This window comes from Micromys minutus, assembly GCF_963924665.1.
Source record: "Micromys minutus genome assembly, chromosome: 5".
Lineage (NCBI taxonomy): Eukaryota > Metazoa > Chordata > Mammalia > Rodentia > Muridae > Micromys > Micromys minutus.
Window position 1 is genome coordinate 45,392,083 of NC_137974.1, and position 18,192 is coordinate 45,410,274.

Here is an 18,192-nt window from a genome sequence, read left to right on the forward strand (position 1 = left end):
TAGAGACAGCCATAAAAACTGAAATAATATTCAACATACCGATGTTTTTTAAAATGTCAGAAATATTCAATACGCTGACTCCCTAAAGAATAATCGCCCCACTTCAAGTATCCAAATGTCTGAGAAATTGAGTCACTGTTGCTGTTGAGCCCTTCCCACTCCATAAAAATAACTGAGTCATTGCAGACAAGTATGATTCACCGAGAGAGAGTGAATCAGTAATGGATTCCCTCTGTTCCTTGGTGGAGGTGGCAGGGAGGTAGGGCAGGAGGTCCAGCCCCAAAGTTCCTGTTAAATAGTCTGTGAATTTCCAACGAGTCCACTCTGCGTCGATGGAGAGAGTAAGCGATTCCCGCTGCTGCAGAGCCCTCTCTCAGAGCTCTGCAGACACGCGCTGTTCGGTGCGTCCCCGCGTCTGCCCTTCCAGGTAAGGACATTCCTAGCTCCACCCAGCACCTTTGCCTGGCACATCTTACATGGCTGGCACACAATTTCCATGTCTTCTTCTGTTTTAGTTCTTTTAAGAACTGATCGCCTGCCCACTGGGGTGTCTTCTCGGGATGTTCCACGTGACTTTCACGTGTGTTGGTTGGCTTAAGGTCATTTCAGATAACCCCTCACTCTCAACTCCTTCATGAAATAGGGTAGAAAGGTGACTGGTTTGGGTCACATACATTTTACGCTGTCTCTAGCTTCATGAAGGATCCCTGGTGCTTACCTGTAGGGGGAAAGTAAAACCTCATAAAAGTCAGGCAACCCTTTTATGAATTGGAACTTCAAGTCTTGGCTCATCTCAACTCCACAGCCATGTTGGAAGGAACTTGCTTCGTGCCATTCTTCAAGCTACACTCTCTTATTCTAAGTCAAAATTTATGTAGTTTCAAAGTGAAATGTTAATTTAAAAATTACTTCAAATAAATGGGTTTTCTTCCCTGTCATAATAATACCCTGTAAGAAACACTTTGTAGTTATAGGCTACAAAGTACTATTAGAGACTCGGGACAGAGCATAACTTTTTATTAGGACCAGAAGTGCCTTCTCTCCAGGGTATCCCAGTTTTGTTTAGCTTTTGTCAAGTTCCATATGGTTCTGCTAAAATAAAACAGAATGGAATTCATTGAATTTAGCCCAATAATGATGTTTCATGAAGTCATCGAGTAGCCGGACTCATATATGGTCCCTGAGAAGAATTTGAAAGTCTGGGAAAAATAGCCAGAGAGAATGAATTTCTGTATAGAGGTCACAAAAGGTCACACATGGAAGGCATTCCACTAAAATCCAGTTCTGTCCAGAGAGGCTGAAAAAGTTGGATGTCTCCCGTTTGCCTCTGTGTTCTGACTTCACTGTGGGTCTTCCCAGGACTTTGGCTTATGTAAGCAAAAAAAAAAAACCACTCAGTTCAGTTGTCTGCACACCAAAACAATCTAAATGGGGTCAGTCCTCCTCTTCTTCTAGAAGAGCTTTTGTAAGTAAAGGAAAACTCTTACAAGCACACCAGCCAAGTGCTGGGCTTGCCAGGGCTTTCTTTCCCTTCGCTGGCCTCCACTGAACCCTCAAATGAGGTGCATGGACTCTCACACGGGTAGACAATGTATCCAAAGTCGCTTGCCAGTTTAAAGAACACTGGCCCAGGAGCTCTAGCCGAGTCTGGATAAATTGATTAGGTTTATGCAGATGTACCAAACGAAGCACCTAATAAATGCTTATATAGGACTCTGACATATTTATATGGAGTACGATCTAAACATTAACCATCTGTAACAATAAGCTCTTTGAATCCACAGAAAGGGAAACTCGGTGTGTGCCTGTCACGGCAGTTTAGTGGCCGAGAGCTGAAATCCTACCCAAGTTTAACTCTCAAGTCTTCGTTTGAATGGCTTCTGAGCATCGTCAGCTTTCTTCATCCATAATCTGAACCTCACAATTCAGTCGATTTCAGAGACACAAGATCTAAAGATGAGGCTGTGCACTGACCCTAAGGTCTTGATGCTGAACAACTGCTTTCTTAGGCCTAAGATGGTATCCTAAGATACCCCTAAGATGGTATCCAGTGAGTGCTTGGGTCACACGGTGACTGCCTGTCTCCTGGCTCTAGCTAAACATCTATTGACAATGATGCCTCTTCCACTTCCTCAATGACGATTAATGCCAGAAGCCGACGGGCAAATTATAGATTTATAAGGACAATAATGAGTCTCATTCTTTATGTGGAATCCTCCAATTACTTCAATTCAACAAATATTCATCAAGCCAGACTCAGCATGTCTTAGCAGTTCAAGGGACAAGGGGCATAAGCCAAGTCCCAATTTCTGCTATCCCTAAGCTTCACTGAATGAAGGACCATACCAAGGACCTCATATTAACTTGGTGACACCTGCAAGGCTGTTTTCAAGTATAGGTGTAGTCAAGGGAGTGAGGATTTCAAGGTGCATTTTGGGAGAATACATTTTGACCCTGATCAAGTGTATGTGGGTGTAGGGTCTCACATCTGCTCCACCACAGGGCTTGGCAGCTCCGGGAGGCAGGAGGTGAGCTGGGTGGGCAGTGTTGGGCTGTAGGGAAGCCTTGAGCTTGGCTGTTCCGGGGGTGGTGAAGCTCTGTCTAAGGTACGGGACAGAAGGGGCTGGCTCTGGGGACCCTGGTCCTGCAATGGCAGGGCCATCTTGTTCTTAGGCTCTCAAGCACCCAGGTGTCGCTGATGATGTGGAAAAGCTGAGAACGGATTGAGGTCCCATAGGCTGGATCTAGCCCGGGGCCAAGGGGGAAAAGAGGTCCCACAGGGATATCTTTGTGGTGGCGGTGGCCCACATCTGAGAATGCAGAGAGACCTTCTACTGGAGAATAGACGTCCATGGTCTTAAGGCATTTATTGTCATAGAGGAAAATGGATGAGTAAACCCTACTCTGCTTCTCAGGGTGGGCCTGAGATTAAATACCTTTTACAGGGAGGAGTGTCTAGGAAGAAAGGCAATTGGCTAGACCTTTAGGTGCCTCATTAAAATGGAGAACTGTCTTGAGCCTGTGTGACCTGTGGTCATGTCCTCTACCTGTGGAGGGGCTTGGGGCATTGTTCTTATGTGACTGATAGCTACAAATCTATGGAAGGCTGTAGCTAGTGGCGGGGACCTGGGAATCAGACAAAACACCTACTGTTCCTTCAGGGTCACCGGCGTTTCAAGACTTAGCTCAACCGGGAACCAGGGTGCCTTTTAGCTCAACCAGGAACCAGGGTGCCTTTCACGGTCCAAAGGTAGAATATTCCCCAAAGGCTCTCAGGTTTAAACAGTTTTTCAGCCAGAAGTGTGCCTTGACGTGAGGGCTGGATGAAGGGCATGGCTCGCAAGGCCTTGGTGTTTCCTAGCACGGCCCTGCTCCACGACTGCAGATGCCATGTGACCAGCTGTCAACTTGCCTTCTCTCATGGTGTCCCCTTAAGCTGAAAGCAGAAATAAACCCCTCATGCTGCCAGGTCCTCAGTCACAGCATCAAGGAAAATAAATAACACAGTAGGAGGAGAAAGGGGAGGGGCCTTCTCAACTATACCACAGAGATGAAAAGACTCATGTTCCACCCCGAGGGTGGCCATGACGAGAGCCCACAGACTCTGATGGCTGTCATTTATTCTCTAACAGTTCTGAAGGTGTCTGCAGGACCGTGCTCTTCTCTAGACTCTGGCCAGAAGCCTTCTTGAACTCTTTCAGCTTCTGATGGGCACTACCAATCCATGCCTCCTCAGCTTGCAGGGCCACCACTTTCAGTCTCTGCCACTGCTGTGAGCTGGCCTTCACTGGGCATGTTATCAGCTTCACGTCATCTTATGAAGACGCCAGCCCACCCTGACGACATCACATCAACTTGATAACCTATGGGGGGCTCTATTTCCCCATAAGGACGTATTCCTAGGGGTCAGAAATTACACGTGGAATTTTGGGAAGCACAGTTTGATAACAAGTAATAAGGGATCTTGAATACAAACAGCAGGTATGGCTTTGTGAAAAGGCGAGTGTGTCCTGGGCCTCATGTGTTCCAGAATAGCTATGAATGTAATCCAACACATGTGGAGGTGGTGACATCATGTCAGTGCCAAAACTTTCTGCAGCTTTTGTCTGCCAGGAGACAGCCACACATTCAATATGGAGGCCAAAGGCACAATCCTGGGAAGGCCTTCTGGGTAAGCCTTTGTGTATTTTTCCTTTGTCTATATGGCAGAGTGATTACGCTATAGGATCTACAACTCCCCTCTGCTGGCAAGTTTCTGACTGCTCAGCATCTAGCACGTTCTTGAAATGATTTGACAGTCACTTTGCCTGGCAGTTTTTATTCATAAATACATTTAATTCTTTATAAATTTTCCTTGACAGGACCTAGTTTATTCAGTCCATGTCATGGGGAAGCCCTTTATTTTTCCCTTTTAATGCACATGATACGTCCCAGTAGTCATTGACAAGTTGTCTAGGACCTTGACGTAGAAAGTCAACTTGTCTTTATGCTTGCAACAAGAACAAACATTAACATATTTCTGGCTGCGCTCTACAATAACTTCTTAACCCAGCATGCCTCATTGAATCCTTTATGAGTACCCTCATCAATAGATGAAAGATTGGGGATAATGCATTAAACAACTTAGCCAAAAATCACAAAAGTCTACACCAATAGTTCCCAACCTTAGGTAGTGACCCTTTTGGGAGTTGTACATCAGACATCCGGCATATCAGATGTTTACATTCTCATGAAAGAAAAGAAATTATATTTATAAAGTTGCAACAAAATAATTTTATGGTTGGGGGTCACCACAATATGAGGATATGCATTCAAGTGTCATAGTATTGGGAAAGTTGAGAACCACTGGTCTACAATTGAGAATTCAAACCCATGCAGCCTGGCTAGTGATATCCAGGACTTTCCAACTTGATGTTCCAAGTGAACATATCAGACCATCACAGGGTCCTGTGGCCTTGCTGGGGAGGTGGCATCCCAAGCCTCACCCCAGCCAAATGAACTTCTGGAGCTCCCCCGACATCTTTAAAGGAAGAAAGCAAGTGGGAAGGTCCTCTTAGGTTTCCCAACTAGATCTTAACTAGACATTAGGCTATTCACAATCTAGCAAGGCAAGTCTGCTGTTATTCTGTTTTAAACAAACCAGCAAATGACGACAGCAAGTTTTCACCGTCTCCTGGTTTCCTGAGACTCGTTTCGGTCACGAGCAGCCTCAGCATCCGAATCCTGCTCTTTATGCCTGTTTTAGCCATTGTTCTATTACAGCAAAGAAACACCATTACCAGGGGGCTTTTCTTCTGTGTTTGTTTTTATTGGATATTCTCTGTATTAATATTTCAAATGTTAGCCCCATTTCCCCCCATACCCCCCACTTGCTTCATGAAGATGCTCCCTCTCCCAACCACCCTCTCCACCTCAGTGCCTTGGCATTCCCCTACACTGGACGAATGCACCTTCACTGGACCAAAGGCCTCTCCTCCCACTGTTGCCAGCAAATGCTATCCTCTGCTGCATATGCAACTGGAGCCATGGGTCTCTCCATGTGAACTCATTGGTTGGTGTTTTAGTCCTTGGGAGCTGTGGTGGGTTTGGTTAGTTGATAATGTTGTTCTTCCCATGGGGTTGCAACCCTTTCAGCTCCTTCAGTTCTTTCTCCAACTCCTTCATTGGGGTCCGAGTGTTCAGTCCGATGGTTGGTTGTACTCATGCCCAGCTGTATTTGCATGACTCTGGCAGAGCCTCCAAGGAGGCATCAAGAAAGCCTTTGGGAACTGGCTTCCAGTCTCAGAAGATTAGTCCCTTAACCTGCTGGTGAGAAGCAAGGCAGCCTCAGTGATAGAGCAGTGGCCGAGAGCTTTACATCCTGATCTGTAAGTAGAAGGCAGAGAGAGACCATGAACCTGTGTGGGCTTTGGAATCTCAAAGCACATTTTTAGTGGCACACCACCTAATCCTTCCCAGACACCTACCATCTGGAGACAAAGCATGCAAATAGATAAGCCTATATGAGCCATTCTCATTCAAATCACCAAAGCCCCCATCCCAAGCAAACAACTATGGTTCAATCCCTCTGGCATCCACTTTTAAGGCTCACGTTCTACCTCTTTGTTCTTTTTCCACATCGTGCTGAGCCAGTTTCTTCTAAAGACAATATCACCCCTCCCTGGCTCTAAGTGGCTTCTTCCTGACATCTCTATACATTGCCCACATAGCAACAACCACAGTATCTATCTGACATTTCCCCATTCTGCTGCAGATGCAGGAGTCATCTCTCACATGGGACGAGACGATGGGGTTTACCACCAGTATCTTCCTTGCTTAAAATGGTACCCAGCTCTGAATCTGATGGCACAAGCCTATGGTCCTAGGATTCAGTAGGCTTGCTTGGGTGAAGCACCATGAGTTCCACGCCATTCTGGGCTATAGTATAAGACCCTGTCAAAAGAAGAAAGAAGTGGAGAAAGGGAGGGGTTTCAGAGGAGGTCTGGAACATAGTGGAATTCAATAAATGTCTGATCAATGAATCATTGGTGGTATTGGAAGAGACAAAAATAAATCTAAAACAGGAAATAACAATTATCTTTGCCAACAACAAATCACATTCCTATCTACGGAGCTAACTACAAAACTAATCTCTTAATAATAAATTTTGAGCCTTTAATTTATGTGTTCCAAAATGTCAGAAAACACACACACACACACACACACACACACACTTTACTTCCTTATTACACTATGAAACAGCCTGAGGCATCCATAATCTAGTTACAATCCATTTAGGGAAGAAGATGTAGATGCCAACAAAATACAAGCTGTACACTGTAGGTGTTCCCTAATGCTTTCCAAATCACCACACAGGCACCACAAGTAGTGAGAGCTGGAAATGTCGCAGGCAGCTTGTGCTAGAGAAGGGACCGCAGGAGCAGGGAATAGTGTCTGACTAGGCGAGAACTTCTGTTACACAAGCAATAACAGGGATAACAATGTAGGCATGAGTGGGTAGGATGGTTGAGGGAGAGCCAGTATAAAGCACCTGCCACACGAGCAGGAGGACTTGAGTCCAATACTGGGAAACGATCAAAAAGGATCAGCTCCACAGTGCTGTCCTCTGATGCATACATGCACTGTGACACTAGAACCACACGCACACACATGCACACACACACACATAAATTGATCGAGAGATTAGAAAGATTGGATAGATAGATTAGATAGGTGGGTAGATAGATAGATAGATAGATAAGATAGATAGATAGATAGATAGATAGATAGATAGATAGATAGATAGATAGAATGGATTGAGAGGTTTCTCCATGCAAAGAAATGAAGGGTACTCCAAATCTTGGAAGGAGCCACCTATTGGTGGCTGGTGCCTGTCAGCCCATTGCTTGGCACACAGAGGCAGGAGAACCAAGAGTTCAAGGCCAGCCAACCTGTAATACATGAGACTTTATCTCAACAAGGCCGAAACAAATAGGAACTAATGTCAGCTTTTATAAGACAGACTACCGTAAAAGCAAGATTATCATAAAAGCAAGTTCATCTGCCACAAAGACTTTATCATGGGTATGGTGGTGAAGCATTGCCTCCCTGAGATCCAAGAGCACTACAGCAGCCAGGCTGCGGCTCTCAGCCTTCCTTTAGAATCATATAAACTGAAGAGAAATGTGCAAAGTCTCCCCACTCCTTCAGTATGGCCCTTGTCCAAGTGGATGAGAGATGAATATAAAACTGAAGCCTTGCCCCAGCTGGAACAATTCTGTAGTTATCCCCGGACCTCTTGACAAGCAGAGCCCGCTTGACTCTGCTTCACAGCCTCCATCCAACAATGCTTCCTCCCTTCGCCTCCTCACGGCCTGGTCCTCAGAGTTCCTTAATCAATTCTGTGCATGATGGTCTTCTGCCTCCCAGGAGTCTGAGTAGTAATCAATCATTTTCAAACCACATTACCCAAGCACTTGATATCATTGTAAACGGAAAGGAAAAATATATTTAAATATTTTTTAAACAAAGGAAATTGACGGTAAATGTGTTGCCAAAGATGGTGCTAAGTTCACTCCAGCACAAAAGGGAGAATGGTGGGGGAAAATATGGCAAATTTCCACATATCTTAAGAGGAAATCCAACTTTTTTAAAGTCTTAATTTTTAGCCACAGTGGTTTACATCACTAATCCCTGTATCAATATGTCCTTTAAAAGAAAACAAAAACAAAAACAAAAACAAAACAAAACAAAAAACAAAAAAAAACCAAAAACAAACAATCAAATTAGTTCTTATAAAAAGCCAAGTGTCTTTGTATAAAGTTCAAACAAAATATACTGTTAACATTTGTCAAATCTAAGGTAGAAAAAAATAAGTTTTCTGGAACTCCAGAATGTCATTCACATACCCCACCAAAGTCATTTTAAAGCTAACAGAGGAGTTTTCTCTACGTTGTTACGTACGGTTTGCCAGTTTAAATGGGTATCCCTTGGGAATCAACAGGTCTGGCAATAATGCACTATTGATAACAACTTCCATTAAGACAGCAAGGGGTTATTAAAAAAACAACATGACCACCTGGTCAATGTGTAGATTTTTCCAAGTACTCAAAGAGGCATCAGTGTGCTTTGAATGCAAACCACATATTAGGTTGTTGTGCTCTGGTCAGAATCTTTACATAGATCAATCAACACACTTAGAGCATACCCAACGACTAGCTGGGGATATAAATAACTCTTCCATATTCCACCCATGGCAGCCACTGCAGGAGCCCAGGCCGATGGTGAGCAAGAGTGCCCTCTGTTGATCGTTGGTTCAGACTGGCGTTTACCAACCTCACTCCACACTGCAGAAGGGCACCGAGCTTTGTCCTGGCAGGCAAGCGGAGCTCAAGGCCTGGCTATCCACTTTCTACCTGTGTGACTCCCTGCTCCGTGAGGAGGTTTGATCTCATGAGATGGCTATGAGAATTAAGTCAGACAGATTTGGGCGACTGCCTCAGGACTGCAGCTGGAATAATTTAAAAAAGAATAAAATCATCCTTGATAAACATCTCCAATGATTAGTGTCTACTGCTTACAGTGAGGTTCTCTGTGGGTGTTGCCCCAGAGGCAAACAGGGCTCTCAGCCCTGCTTGGGGAGGTTCACCAGGATGGATACTCCGTGGAATTCCCTTGCAAAGGAATTAGTTAGTAAACCAGGGGCCAATTATCAGCCGCTGGTTTAGCTAGGCAGACACTCGGCGACTTATATTTTAGTGTAATGGACATTTCAGAACACCATTTCTTGGGCATAATGGAATGAACACACCAGATGAGTCCCTGGAGAATAGCAGAGATGACCAGATAAAATACAGACACCAACTCTTTAAGTATCCGGGAGTTCTGAAGGAAGGAAGAACAGGGGATAAATCTCTAGCTCCTAAAATACTGGCTCACCTGGAAGACCCTGATTGTTTTGGGCAGAGGGGCTGACAGAAGAACTAGTGGGTAATCTGAGGGCTGGCCCAGTGGTCACTAGCCTCAGCCCCAAATTTAAGGGAGAGCCAAACCCCCTAAGAATCAAAAAATAACTTTAAGAAGATGGTTTTTAAAAATCTAAATTATTGGTGCTGAAGAGATAGCTCTCTTAGCTTAGTGCCTGCCTTGTAAGCATAGGGACCTGGGTTTAGTCCCCAAAACTCATATGCCTGATGTCGGGGTGCATGATTGCAATCCCAGAAGTGGGGAGCCAGCCTAATCTAATCATGGAGTCTTGAGACGTTGAGAGACTATGTTTTTTTAAAAAAAAAAAACAAGGTGGACAGCCCCTAAGGTGTCATTACATAGTTGCTTTATCTCCACACTGTACAGAAACTTGTGGTTAGTAATCAGATACAGAAAGTGAAATGTGGGGAAAAATAGTGAAGAAACGAGGCAAAGCTTGTTACTACAGACTGTGGAGTGTAATAGAGAAAACACTGAAGAGTCTGCAGCTACTTAGATGTTTATGCAATTACATTACACTTCTGGTTGACCTTTGGACCCACTTGCATATGCACACACACATACACACACACACACACACATGCATGCATTCACCCTTGCCTACATGAACAGGGACACATACAGACACAAACATAGACACAACTAAGTTCTATGCAAAGCCATACGTTTGAAAACAAAGATAAGCCAGTACTACCCATTTGATTTACAACTCAAAGACAGTAAAGCCATAGGTGGATATATTTATTAATGGGAGAAGACATACATTATCGGTGCAATGAAGAAAACTACGTTAACTTCTCCAGGATACAATTGCATCACTGGATAAGATGGCATCTGTTTATAAAAAAAAGTCTCCTGATAAACTAGAGCCCCCTCAAAGGGATTTATTTGAACAAAAGCCCTACACCAAGCAGAACAATGAGTAATCTGCGATCAAAAAGTTCCCTTTACAGTCTGGAGCAAGGCAACTTCGGACTATAGCTGACTTGTTTCACACTGTACAGGAACTCTTGGCTATAATGAGATATAAGAAGTGAAATGTGTAAAAATGGAAAAAAAAAGGGCAAAGCTCATTGTTTTAGACGGTTGACAAAGAATCAACAGGTATTTAGATGTTTATGCAGCTCAAATAGGCAGGATTCAAATCAACAGAAACTAACCAAGTTAACCCCCTCCGTTACCGTATACACATCTCAGTGGCTTCATGAAAGGAGAATTATTTTCTCACAGGATAAGGCTGACTAACAGAGAGCAAGTACAAGAGGGGCCCTGGTCCTCACAGGCTCCTGGGAACTCAAGTGCCAAGAGATGCCCCTTGCATAGCATGTGACTTCCAAACATGTCTGGGCATGAGCATCTCACAGCACAGCAGAAACAGAAAGCAGGGGGCTTTAGCTGGAGCCCAGGGGGGTAAACAGCCAAGAGATCACATTGTACCTGCTCCTCGGAAGTCAATCACGTGGACCACACCTGTGTAAGGATCATGGGCCACACCCATCATTACCTCATAACTGTAATTTTGCTACTGTTATAAATACTAATGTAAAGATTAGTGTTTTCTAGTGGTGCTAGAAAACCCCTGTGAAAGGGTTGTTGGCCTCCCCCAAAGAGATCTCAACTCACAGGGTGAAAAACACTGTTTTAAATACTTAAAGTGAAACTCAGACTATTAAGAATGAAGACTGGCAAATTCAATTCCTTTAGAAGTAAGACTTTCGGAGTCCCAGGGAGGTGTCTCAGTGGGTGAGGGCACTTGCCTGAAACCCTGAGTCCCACGGAAGACAGAGAAGTTGAACTGACTGCTGTATGTTGTCCTCTGACCTCCATACACACATGTACCATGGGACACATGTACATGAACCTCTCTCTTTCTTCCTCCCTCTCTCCTCCCTCCCCTCTCCCTCCCCTCTCCCTCTCTCCCTCTCTCACACACAAATATTATATGAAATAAAAATTTACAAAATTGAGACCTTCCATTTGTTCAGAGGTACCAAAGGACGTGAGACACCACAAGCCAAAAAAAAAAAAGACACTTTATTTACTAGAGATAAAACCCTAGCATGTGCAAATGTGAAGGATACCTGTTCATCGGTGTAAGAAGAGAGATAATGCAATATAAAAATGAGTGAAGAGTTGAATAGGCATACCTAGAAGAGAAAAAAAAAAAGTAAAAAAACAAAACAAAACCAAAAATCGCCACTTCATTAATAGCTGGAGAAACTCACATTAGAATCATAGTCAGCTGGTGTGATTACCATTGTGAACAATGATTCTCACGTATCATTCCAGCACTCAGGAGGCACAAGCAGTGAGAGTGGGAACTTGAAACTAGCCTGGGCTCCATAGTGAACTCCGGGGCAGCCTGAGCTACATAGCAATACCCTGTCTCAAAAAATACTAACCAGTTAGTCACTCAAGCAGAGACTGGGGGTGTCCCCCCACCCAGTGCTGCACTGTCTAACATGTACAAGGTACTAGTTTCGGCCTGAGCACCAGTTCAGATTAATCAGACCATCAGTAATGTGGGAGTTTAAGTTGCTACTGCTACTTTAAAAAACATTGAGGCATTATCTAGTAATGCAGAGTATGTGTGATAGTAAAGGCCTGGGGTCGAAAACTAAGCCCAACTTAACAAGTACTACCAATGGCCAAGATTAATAAGCACACAACGGAGCCACTTGTAGTCACTAGAAGTCACTGACATCATTGGACATGGAGGGATGTAGGGTGGGTGGACAACTGGCTTGGAAATCAAATTTTCTGGGCTCCAATCCTGTCTCTGGTCACTTAGTAACTGTCATTCCTGCACAAGGCAACCTCTCAGGGTCTCCATTTCACCAATAAATGGGAACTGTGAGGATAATTATTTAGTGAATGTCATTGTCTTTATGGTTATTAATTCAATGCAAATAGTAGTAGTGATGAAAACAAAGGCAGGCCAGAGTGGCCCAACCTGGAATGGTCTCAGCATACTGAGAATTCACATATGATCTGCTTTTACAGATGTCTTAGTTAAGGTTTTACCACTGTGAACAGACATCATGACTGGCAAGTCTTATAAGGAGGACATTCAGTTGGGGCTGGCTTCACTCCTCAAGCTCTTCTCTCTGTAGCACTGTAAGCTCAGGTTGATCCACTCAACTGCTACTGGTATTCTTGGTAATCATCCCAGGGTACTGGCATCTCCAATACACTGAGGTATTCTGCTGCAACTTGGCTTCACCAATAGCCTCTCATAGGCTCTCTTCATGGTGCCAAGCCTCAACACCTTTGCATGACCTCTTCAGTTCTGGGCAGTCAACTGCAACTGAGGCTCCTCCTTCACCAATGGCCTTCCATGGCCTCTCATAGTGCCAAGCCTGTTCATGACCCCTTCATGCTTTCAAAATCAGTACCACCTGGGGTGATTCTTACATGTTACCAAGTTCATCTGCAGCATAAGGTACAGCTTTGAGTATCTCTGGAACACAGCTTCTTTGTGCTCTCAGGAAATACTTCCCAGAAGATTTTCTCTCAGTGATGCTGGTCTCGTCCTAATCACTGCTAATTTTTTAGCTCCGGCTAACCAGCATCAACTGTCCAGTGTCTTCTTCTCCTCTTGACTCTAAAGCCAGAGCCACATGGTTGAAGCTGCCAAGTTCATGTTGAGGCTGGAACATGGCCCCCTTGTTCTATTACATTATCACCAGCTTTCTGTTGTCCAACTCCTTCACTGCCTAAGCTTGGCTGTCCTGGAACTTGTTCTGTCAACTGACTTTGAACTCAGAGATCTGCATGGCTCTGTCTCCTAGATTAAAGGTGTTGACCACCATACAAGGACTTAAGCTTTTCTTCACCTAGAACCTGCTCTGTTCAAGGCTGGCTTTGGATTTAGAGATCTGCTTGCCTTTGCCTCCTGGGATTAAAGGTTTGTTCTGCCAAACCTAGACCTAAATTTTGCTGGATGAGACCTTGCCCCCAAGGTCATCATTTCCTTAATTCAATGTAATATCTTTGAATACAGGATTCAGCTCCATTTCACTTTCTGAAGTTCCTTTAATACACCAACCATATGTTTTATTTTTTTTTCTTCCTTAGCTTGCTATGCTTGTTTAAAATATTCTTCATGAAACTTAACCAGAGCACAAAATCTATGATGAGCATTTCTGATATTTCCTTTGTCAGTGCAATTAATCTGATCCTCTTCTCCTTAGCCTCAGGCAGACTCTTCAGACAAGGGCAAAAAGCAGCTATGTTCTTTACCAAAATACTACAAAAAAAGTCTCTTAGCCACATACTGAAGTTCTTTTCTAATGAAACCTCTTGGGCCAGATCTGCACAGTTCAAATCACATACAGCAACAAAGTCTTCTATATTCCTACTAAGATAGCTCATTTAAAGCTGCATTTAAAGCTTTCCATGGCTTTCCAAATCCAAAGTCCCCAAATCCACATTCTTCCAAACAAAAACATGGTCAGGCCTATCACAGCAACACCCCAGTCTCTGGTACCAACTTTGGTTTTAGTTAGGGTTTTATTGCTGTGAACAGACACCATGACCAATGCAAGTCTTATAAAGAACACCATTTAAATGGGGTTGGCTTACAGTTTCAGAAGTTCAGTCCATTATAGAGTCAGGAACATGGCAGCATCTAGGCAGGCATGGTGCAGGAGGAGCTGAAAGTTCTATATCTTTATCTGAAGGCTGCTAATGAAAGACTGGCAGACAGCTAGGAATAATATGGCCATGCTCATAGTGACATGCCTACTCCAACAAGGCCACACCTACTCCAACATGGCCACACCTTCTAATAGTGCCACTTCCTGGGCAAAGCATGTACAAACCTTCCCAACTGTTCTCTCAGGATTGTCCCAGGGGAAGGCCAGACTTGGCATATCTACTTTTCTTGGCTAGAACATGGTGTGTTCTGTTGCAGGATATTGTTGATCACAGATATTGATCACAATGTGAACCCTGAGATTTGTTGTTTATTGGAAAAACCTGTTTCTAGTATTGTTGTGGCTCAGCCCTAGCACACATCTTTAATCTAAGAGCTTTTGTTTATTGTCAACAGGATTAAATCAAGTCAACCATAGGTCAAGAGGGAGAGCAAGCAAACAGTTGATAGGGAGTGATCAAAGGGGGGAAAACAGAAAACAAGAGGAAGTCAGGAGGACAGATAGAGAGATGCACAGGAAGTAGAAGGGAGGGACATCCAGTTTGAATGATTTTTGAGATGGAGTGGAGAAGAACTTCCTTTTGGGACATCACATCCGCTGAGGAGGAAGGTCGGCTGGGTGCTTTTTCTGCCTCTCTGAGCTATCGGGCTTTTACCACAGCATCTGGCTCCTGAGTCTTTGTTGGTAAAATCAAACATTTGAGATTTTGTGTAAATACAACAGTGTTCTTAACAATTTCACCTAAGTTAGAAAAGAAATTTTATAAATCCTGTGTGCAGCTTCCAAGTATAAATGAAAAAATGAAGTCACTGCTATTTTAAAAGCTAATTGCTAGTAACACACTCTCAGGTTTCTGTCTCTAGTGAAATAAGGTCTTTGGCAGAACTGTTCAGCAGCACTTTGGTTCTAAGAAGGGCTTTTGCCCTCTGGAACAGTACGCACTGTACACCAAACAGAAAATGATTGATATAATTTTATCAATGTTTATAATAATGAAAGTATATAAGTGCTGAGCCCATTTAAAGTATCTACATCACATCATTAAAGAGCAAGGGTCATTTGTGAGCTTTGATGAAAAGAGATCATTAAAAAATGGGATGTGCGAGTACATGTGTGTGTGTATGCCTGCATGCATGTAAGTGCATGTGTTTGTATGTGTCTGTACTGCATTGTGTATTTGTGTGTGTGAGTGTGTGTATGAGTGGGTCTTTGTGTGAGTGGACTTGTGTGTGTGTGTGTGGGTCCATGCTCTGTGTGTATTTGTGTGTGTGTGCATGTGTATATGTGTGTGCATGTGTTTGTGTGTGTATTGTTTGTGTGTGTGTGTGTGTGTGTGTGTGTGTGTGTGTCGGATGTGTAAAACTGAAGATAATGAAAGCATTTGACCTCAGCATCTATACTGGTCTATGATGAAATTTAAGACATTGCCCTGTCATCAATTATCAACTTTAATATTTAAACTTTCCTCATAAATACATTTCCATGACTCAGTAGTTTCCATTTTTAACAGGACTTTATATTCATTTATTCCTTTACTCATTTGTGTGCGAGAGAGGGAGAGAGACAGGAGAGGATACAGAACACCACTTCTGTTGTGATCAGAGGACAAGCTGTGGGAGTAGTTTTCTTTTTCTCTGTCCGTCCTGGGGATCATCAAACTCCTGTGGCCAAGTGTGGTGACAAATGTCTTCATTCACAGAGCCATCTTCCCGATCCCCATCTATATGTACGCAACTGATTCCTTCAAAAGAGATTAAAGAGTACATATGAATCTGTGAGTACTTTCTCTCGTCTTAATTCCCTTCTGTGCAACAGTAGATTGCCTTCACTAGGTGGAACACGGCCAGCACTCAATCTGCTTACAGGTGTCAGTTTTACCTGAACACGTGAGATGTTCACATTCTTCCAAGTTTGTAACTTAATTCTTTGCTCAGTTGTTAAACCCATCTTTCTAATTCCTACCCATTTGGGAACTCTCTTCTTTTTCTTTCACTCTTTGGTACTTTCTCCTCTCCTTTCTTCTCTTCTCCTCTAGGTTTCTCTTTTCTTCACTCTGAACACTTGTCAAATTAATCAAGCTTTTTCTTTATAGTTTAATAAGTTCTTCCTTACCCTAAGGTCATAGAGAAATCTTCCTATATTTTCATCTCTGGTAATTCTACCTTTCAAGTAAGCCCACTGAGAATTTGTCTTTATGTGGAGAGTGAAGCAGGAAGCCAATTTCATTTTGCTTTTCCCTTGAGGGCACAGAAATGCCTGTCACTATTTATTGAATAGTGTATCTTTCTCCCACAGGTCTGCCCACCTACACAGACACAAATCAATTTTCTATATGTAATGTGTGGCTTCTGGTTCTCTCCTTCTGGAATAAGTACGTTTCTTTCCATTAAAATGGACCCCTTAGTGGTCATGGCTGGGGAAAAAAAAGTGAATAGCGATCTTCCTTACAAGTGTGGGAAAATGCATGCCTGTTTTGACTAATAATGAAGCAAACGTGCAATTCACTCCCTTCAACATTTAGAAGGTAATTTATTGCCTTCTGAGCTCTGCAGTCAGCTGCATTCTTGAAAAGTCAGCCAGGAGGCAAAAGTCAAGTCTCCCTTTATTCATGATCTTATCTCCTGAAATTTTATAGTTTTCCATGTTTATCTTTGATGGTGTGAGTTTAATATAAAGTTCCTAAGTACAAATGTGTCTATGTTGCTTGGGTTTCTGTATGCCTTTTCAATTTCTTTAAAGAATTATTTGTTTATTTTATGCATATGAGTACACTAGCTATCTTCAGACACATCAGAAGAGGGCATCGGATCCCATTACAGATGGTTGTGAGCCACCATGTGGTTGCTGGTAATTGTACTCAGGACCACTGGAAGAGCAGTCAGTGCTCTTAACCACTGAGCCATCTCTCCAGGCCCCTGCCCTTTCAATTTTAAGATTTATTTTTAACTCTAAAAACATATTGTAATTCCCTATTAGTCTGTTTTTCCCCCTGACCCGCTCCTTCCTCCTGGAACTCCCACGGGCCCTCAAGTCACTTCCGTTCCTTCACATTTCCTGTCTCTTTGTCTCTGCAACACACTCCTTATCACTCCCCAATCCAGTTTCCCCTTTGCCGATCTCCTTCTCCTGGCACCCTTTCTATCATTTACTCATTCCCATCTTGAGGACTTTATCGTTTGTTTAAAAACAAAACAAAACAAAAAAACCAAAATAACCTCTGCTTTTGGCTGTGTTTAAATCTGTGTGTCCTTCTCCCTCCCAATGTCAACGCGTAGAAGTAGAAACCCTGCCCTTTCTCTTAGTCTCAGGAGCATTTTAGGCACTTTATGCATGGCTGCATTTTATTTGACTTTTGAGACCCGGTTGTATGTTGCCCAGGATGTCTTGAACTCACCATGTATTCTGTTTGCATTGAGGGCATGGGCCACCACATTCAGTTTATACAGTGGACTGTATATTATTATATATTGGACTCTGGGCCTCATAAGTTTTAGGCAGGTCTCTATGGGACCCCTTTCTTAGCCTAAAGTGTCTCTCCTGCCAATAAGCCAACAAGCACTTAGGGGGTCCTTTCTTCTGAGTGGCCCATAACAGCTACAGCTTTGTCTTCTGCATCCCAGAGATTCTTCCCAAGTCTCATCCACATGGAGCAATTGCTACTCCTTTATGAGGCAAGTAAGTGGTGTTTTCAGGACGTCCTGCCCCTGTGGAGGCAGTGCTGGGGATTGAACCAGAGAGCTTCCAGCATACTGGGCAAGTGGTTTACCACTGCCCTACCTTCTTAGTCCATGAACAGATTTCCTGAGCTGCTTTGCTGGCTCCTAGGTATTCACCAGATATGAGAATTGCAGACTTTACTCAAACCCAAGTAGGCTTCTGTAGTGGTTTGAACATGATTAGCCCAGGGAGTGGCATTATTAGGTCATATGACCTTGTTGAAGTAGGTGCGGCCTTGTTGGAAGAAGTGTGTCAATATGGGTATGGGCTTTAAGGCCCTCTTCCTAGCTGCCTGGAAACCAGTCTTGTCCTGTCTGCCTTTGGATGAAGATGTAGAACTCTCAGCTCCTCC